Below are 7,129 nucleotides of genomic sequence, written 5' to 3' on the forward strand. Positions count from 1 at the left end.
TCTCCTCTGAGCTTCAATAATGTTCAACGCTAACGTATTAAACGCCGCAAGCGAGGCGAGCGAACAAAAATGAGACCTTTTCAATTTAAAAATCTAATTTCTTTTATTTTTTGTCATGTTTTTAGTTAAAGTGCTATAACCATATTTTGTGGTGTAATGCACCCGTTTTTTCAATTTATTAATCTTTCCTTGATGATTTAATTTACAACTTAAGTATCTGCATTTCGCCTTGCTTCGTTCACAATCTAAATAACAGGTAGGAAACCAACATCGATCAGTGAGGTACGATTTTAGATAAAGAATTATGACCATTCATAGAAACATACTAATTACATTATATCGTCGGCCTTATGCCAAAAGGGCCTTAACCCGATTTTAGGGGTTCTGAATATTTTATAATAAATTTAACACATTTCATGTAAAACTTAATAACTTAACACGTTTATCGAAATTGGCTTCAAAAGCAAAAACACGACCACAAACTTTTGATTATTAGAGAGGCCAAAACCTTTATAAACGCCATTATCTCGGAATGGCCAAAAGCAGTTAAGGCCCTTTTGGCATAAGGCCGACGATATCGTCGGCCTTATGCCAAAAGGGCCTTAACCCGATTTTAGGGGTTCTGAATATTTTATAATAAATTTAACACATTTCATGTAAAACTTAATAACTTAACACGTTTATCGAAATTGGCTTCAAAAGCAAAAACACGACCACAAACTTTTGATTATTAGAGAGGCCAAAACCTTTATAAACGCCATTATCTCGGAATGGCCAAAAGCAGTTAAGGCCCTTTTGGCATAAGGCCGACGATATTTATTATTCATTAACTACTTACATATTGAAAAACTTGTTAATATCATAATATTCCCTGAATTAAATGATTGTCATTATACTTTCAGCCAGAATTATCCACTTTAAAGATAAAAAAGATTGCACTTTCTTCTGTGTTCTTGTTTATCTATTCGGTTGTATTTATGTTTCTGGTATTTTAGTTATACTGTTATGATCACATTTTGTTACCCTACTTCTTGTTCTTTGAGAACAGACATTGTAGGTGTAATATTGCGCGTGTATTTAGGATTTTTTTTTAAAGGGAACTGTTTCGATATAAGTTTAGGTACATGTATATCCTTTGACATCACCCATTGCTTTCCATTAAAGTAGGCTTAATTCCACATTGAGGTCATGAACATGGCGTCAAGAAGGTCTTGTACTGCTACTGTAGACGTGATGGCGAGCCGTCTAAATCGTTGAAGTATGAAGGGAGCTTTAGACTAAGCCAGATCAAGCAAATATTAGCATACACCTTCGATTCGAACATGGCGATGAGTGTGTGCGCTTGGAGTTGTGGGTGAATGTGATTGTGCGAGTGATGTGCGGGGAGTCCTGTTTACAAACCCGAGATTGTGTATTTGAACGTCTTTCGAGTTAACCTACGTTCTTCTGGTAGTTATGTTTCGTTTGCCATAGTGCAAACTAAAACAAATCAGCCCTGAATCTATGTAGACATTTTGACGCACATTCCACAACTGGAAAATGAATGGAGTAGCTTATTCCCAATTCTGTCTAGGAAGTTGTTGTATGCTTCTTCAATAACTTTCTCAAATGAGTATAGAACGCGTAAGATGTCACTCATAACCAATTTAATAAGGATACATGTAAATATACATATACCGGTATTTTGCTTAGTTGTATCAACCCACCTGACCTGTCACAATACCTCAATTTTCATTATATGTATTGCTTTGATTGTCGGGTTTATGATTTACTCTCTAGAAAAAAAGTTAGAAATTGTTGGTTATAAAAACTCTAAAATCAACTCTGAAGAAAATATCAGTCTAACAGATACATTATATCCACATATACGATATATGCAGTGGTTGCTTATTACAAATATTACATTAAAAATATTCCAACATCTATGAATTCATATCAATGTTAAAATAAACATGGATTTGTATGAATCATACGAAATCACTTGCATTTTCAGACATGCAAGATATCAATTAGAATTTTTTTTTTTTTTGTGGTTTAATATTTCGGTTGCCTCCTACCATCTGTTGATTTTTTTTATATGAATGTATAAATTACATTTATTTTTATATTTGTTGCTACCTTTATGCATTTATATATGTAATACTACATTTGTATTTAAATACTTGTATATTGTAGTTAATCAATGAATTGAATTGAATATTTCGGTTATATCATTGCTTTTTTGACGAGGTAGTTTTCAAAATTTCAACGATATAATATATAATATGGATGAAGTTAAGATTAGAATCCGAAACGACATTCCAATTGAAAGCAAGGAAGGAAATAAAGCATGATGGCAAGTGACATTTCACTCATATCATTGAAAAGATTGTACACATCATGGAGGCTTAGTGATGAGCGTTAGACCATGTGAGGCGTGAAACACGATTTGAGATATTACAAGAATAATCTCTTTCCCTATTCCTTCTACATGTCAAATAAGGTTTCACCATCGATTTTGATGTTTAATCTGTGACGCTTTGGTAACGGGTGAAAGAATAAAAAGGTTACAACTCAATATATTCGATAGACCGGTTGGTTGAGAAGCAGTCTGCTAGTGCAGTGCAGTTCACTGTTGTATGAGTTCCGAAATATCTATTCATGCGCTATGATATGATAAAAGCAGATTGAATGTCAATCGACAGACACAAATCTGTAGCTGTCTTTGTATAATACGCCACCTTTAATATTAACAGATGGTAGCAATGTGTAGATGAAAAGTACAAGTATTATCCGTATGACGTAACACAGACATCGACTTGCAAAACTTTCAGGAGAGAAGGGTACGTTCTTAAATGTGATGACGTAATGAGATGTTTGTCTTCATTAATTTTACTTCATAATAAAGTTGAAATATTTAAAAAAAAACACGATTACACAGCAGAAGAAGAGATAGGAACAATAGAAAATATTCATCACCATCAAGACAGTGCACTGTAAAAGTCAATTGTTATTTTCATGGCCATGTGTAATCGAGAGATATAAGCCAGCCGTGTTACAAGATACAGGTATAAAGTTTGGAAGATAGCAAGATATTGGCGTTTTACTTTGGGGTTGTATGAAATCAAAAGGAGTATTGTTTTTCTCCTCCAAGCGAGACTGCAGCATCGGATCATGAAACACCTGTATTTCAAGGATAGAAAATAGTGGACATGGTGGAGAGACAGGTAGGAAGGGAGGGAAGTAGGGAGGGGGAGAGGTGGGTGACGCAGAAAGAAGGAAGCAGAAAAACTCCCTCAGCATTGGATAGAGAATAGGTGAGAGAAGGTGAACTTTGGTGATGGAGAATCGGAAAAAGGGGGGAGAAGGAGGAAGGGGGTACATAGACAAAGAAATTGACCAAGAGGAGTGGTTCACACAGCTTTGTAACAGAGTGGATAAATCCATTTATGTATCATTTGGCATAGGAAGCAGAACTGTCTCCAGTATACGCGTCCCCGCTAGCATTTCAGATTGAGAAATGGAGCCTGGATAAAAGGGGGTTGGATTAATTAAAACCCCGTCATTAAAGACCAAGGGCAATTTCATTTCTTTATATATTTTGATCCCCAAGGCAGCCTTTGTAGGGATGGCATGACGACATAGTGACTAGTATTATAATTAATGAAAAAATGTCTTCTCCTCCTTAAAGGAATACGTCACACTACTAGGGGAATCATGTTTATTCCAATAGAAGAACAACAAAAACTATAATTGGGTTGGAGATACATTGTACAAAAATATATCAAAAATCGCCATTAACAAAAGAGAGAGAAAATGATTACCATCTCAGAAAGGGTCAAAGTTTACCAGTTTCCTAATAAATCAGCACAATGTCCATCACACAACTGTTCTCGTTGTACTATAGTAGTAGTAATAGTAGTAGTAGAAGTAGCAGTAGCAGTAGCAGCAGCAGCAGCAGCAGCAGCAGTAGTAGTAGTAGTAGTAGTAGTAGTAGTAATAGAAGAAGGAGAAGTAGTAGTAGTAGTAGAAGTAGTAGAAGTAGTAGTAGTAGTAATAGAAGAAGAAGAAGTAGTAGTAGTAGTAGTATAGTAGTATTATAGTAGTATAGTAGTAGTAGTGGTAGTAGTAGTAGCAGTAGTAGTAGTAGTAGTAGTAGTAGTAGTAGTAGTAGTAGTAGAAGTAGAAGTATTAGTGTAGTAGTAGTAGTATAGTAGTAGTAGTAGTTTAGTAGTAGTAGTATAGTAGTAGTAGTAGTAGTAGTAGTAGTAGTAGTAGTAGTAGTAGTAGTACTACTACTACTACTACTAGACAGAAGATAGTAGAAGTATAACAATAGATACACCAAAAAAAGTATTAGGACGTGGAATAAACATTCGTAAACACCAAACCAGAAAAAAATAGCACAAGAATCTTGGTGAAAGAGTGGATGTTCAGGTGATTATTACAGTCATCACATTTTGTGAAAGATATGTGGATAAACAAATATGTCTTTTGTAAATTGTAAAAAAAGCTAAAGCAATCTCTTTGGGGAAACCATATCCACCGCCCTCCAGTGGTGTACTCAATATAGTCATAACAACACTATTGACATGATTGAAGGACTGATGTAGAATTCATACAAATTGCTCAAGCAATGTTTGTCTCTCTTTTTGTTATTTCAGATTTGGAGATATGTTAGAAAATCATAGGTTTATTTGTTATATCATCGTTGTAGTTGTTATTATCTAGCCTATACGAATGTCGACTTTATCTTACTGTGCACTATGCTATGCTAGGAAAATAGGATAAACTTTGAAAAGGGAGCATGCAAATACATTACGATTCATAATAAAGTTAATTAAGGGCGCCGTGGTCTAGTGGTTACGACTCTCGTCTTTCAACCAGAGGGACGTGGATTCGAATCCCAGCTATGGCGTATTTTTCTTCAGCAAGAAATTTATCCATATTGTGCTGCACCCGACCCAGGTAGGGTAAATGGGTACCCTGCAGGATTCTTCATTGAATGTGCCAAGCCCCTTTAGCAGCTGGAGCTAAAGGAATTTATAATACGCCATTGATATTCGGCGTCTCATAAATGCTATATATTATCTAAAGTACAAAAAATGAAAGTAAAAAATACATTTAATGTTTTTAAGCGGGCCTTTTTTATACCTCTTCTATTATCTAAATATTCATATCAGTACTATGTGACTATAGTTTCCATTTTATCGTTTTAACTCATATTGTACAAACACGTGATGTTGATATGTACTAGTATGATAAAAGTGGCATGATCACGGTGATGAATTATGATTTCCTCTAAATATTTAGTGTAAACCGCACATATACTTTAAATACAATGAACAATAGATGTAAACTAGAGGGGAATGAACGATTATAGCTTTCTATACTGTACACAATTTGTATACGTATTGAAATTCATTGTTATATTACTTTATTACTGATTTGTTTATTTCACGTGAAATTGGATGTAACATGTGTAATGTCAATCGGAAGAAAATAAATGTTGAATTGAATATCATCAACCTCTGAAATGAATTGAAGAACTTTCAAGAAGCATTCAATGGAAGTTTTGGTTGAATGGCTGTAGCAGGAGGCATTCTTATCATCTTGCTCCGTTGTGACATCATCAGTATACTGTTCATCAGTTATGCCACGCATATCATCTTGCTCTATCGCAAGCAATCAAGATAATGCACTTGATGATTGAAGTTCACCCTAGAATCATTTTGAATTACTGTACGTGTAGGCCATATAGAGGGAAGAATTTGAATCCGAATATTGTCTGGTCTCATAATTTGATTTTAGTTCTCAGTTCGATGTTTCCCTCCCCGTCCCCTTCTAATATTTTTTTACATGTTCATTTATTTCTGTTATTCGTTTCCATATTACCAGAACTGTTCCCATCCCCACCTTTGTCCACCTCCGATCTTAAACTTATTATCTCTTCTCATATCACTCTTGTTCACTATCTCCTTTCGTCTCTCTTTCTCACTCGTGTTTTCTCTTGTTCTCTCTTTATAATGATTATCGTATTATTTAGACATGCTTGAAAGGAGATGAAACGTAATTGATTGCGACAATTTCAAACATCAGTTCAAGGTAAAAATGATTTAGTGTTTATCAGGTCAAAAAGAACTCTTATGTTACGGTTTGCAACATTTTCATTTATTTTGCAATATCATTTTCATATGAATCACATAAATCTTATACATATATATATCAATGGATCGTTTTCTGCTCCATTTGTTCACACACACGACTAAACAATATGAGGCATTTTCCAATGAAATGAAACGGTAGAAAAAAAAGCGATTTGAACAACCCATTCATAAAGACTAACGCGACGGAGTCAGAAAATAGTAGTTCTCATGATTAACAGGTGAGATGACGAGGGATGGACGAAGGGAGAGAGAGATGAGAGTCAGAACATGTAAAGAGAGAAGGTGAGTCGCAGAGATAGAGAGAGACAGTCATAGTCGAAGAGACAAATTAGCTGAGAGAGAATGAAGAGTGTGTCGGCTATTGGGCACATACATGTATCTCACAGGCGCAGATCCAGGGTGGGGGGGGGGGCTGGACGAACCCGGGTAAAATTTGAAAATCAAATGAATTTATTTCACACCCATCAAAATGAGCGATGACAATTTATTTTTATTTATTTTTGCTTACAAACTTTTTAGGCACAATTTTGGACAAATCAAATCCCAGTTAATGTCCAAATCTGGATTCACGCCTGCATGATGTGTATAATTATGATAGTTTAAAACAAGACTAATACATCAATATGCAAACTGGGAATTGTGGCGTGCGCCTGTAATCCAAGCTGTGGGGAAGTTACAAATTGATGCAGAGGTTCGAGCCCTGATCACGTCTTTCGGATGGTGACGTTAAAGGTCGGTCCAAGACGTAAATAATCATACCTCATTGATACACGTCTGTCAAAAACTCAAAATACACACATACACACAAACAAAATGACGATGCTAAAATTGATTTCCCACTGAGGACGTCAGCCTCAGTTTGATCTCCCGCAATCCTTTGAATTGTGATTTTTTTTTAAATCTTGACTCCAGTCATGCTGAACTTCATAGTGTTTTAAAGTGACCCTGTGTGCAACCCTTGCTTGACCCTCGCTGGACTGGTA

Source organism: Lytechinus variegatus, chromosome 2 (assembly GCF_018143015.1).
Source record: "Lytechinus variegatus isolate NC3 chromosome 2, Lvar_3.0, whole genome shotgun sequence".
NCBI classification, from domain to species: domain Eukaryota; kingdom Metazoa; phylum Echinodermata; class Echinoidea; order Temnopleuroida; family Toxopneustidae; genus Lytechinus; species Lytechinus variegatus.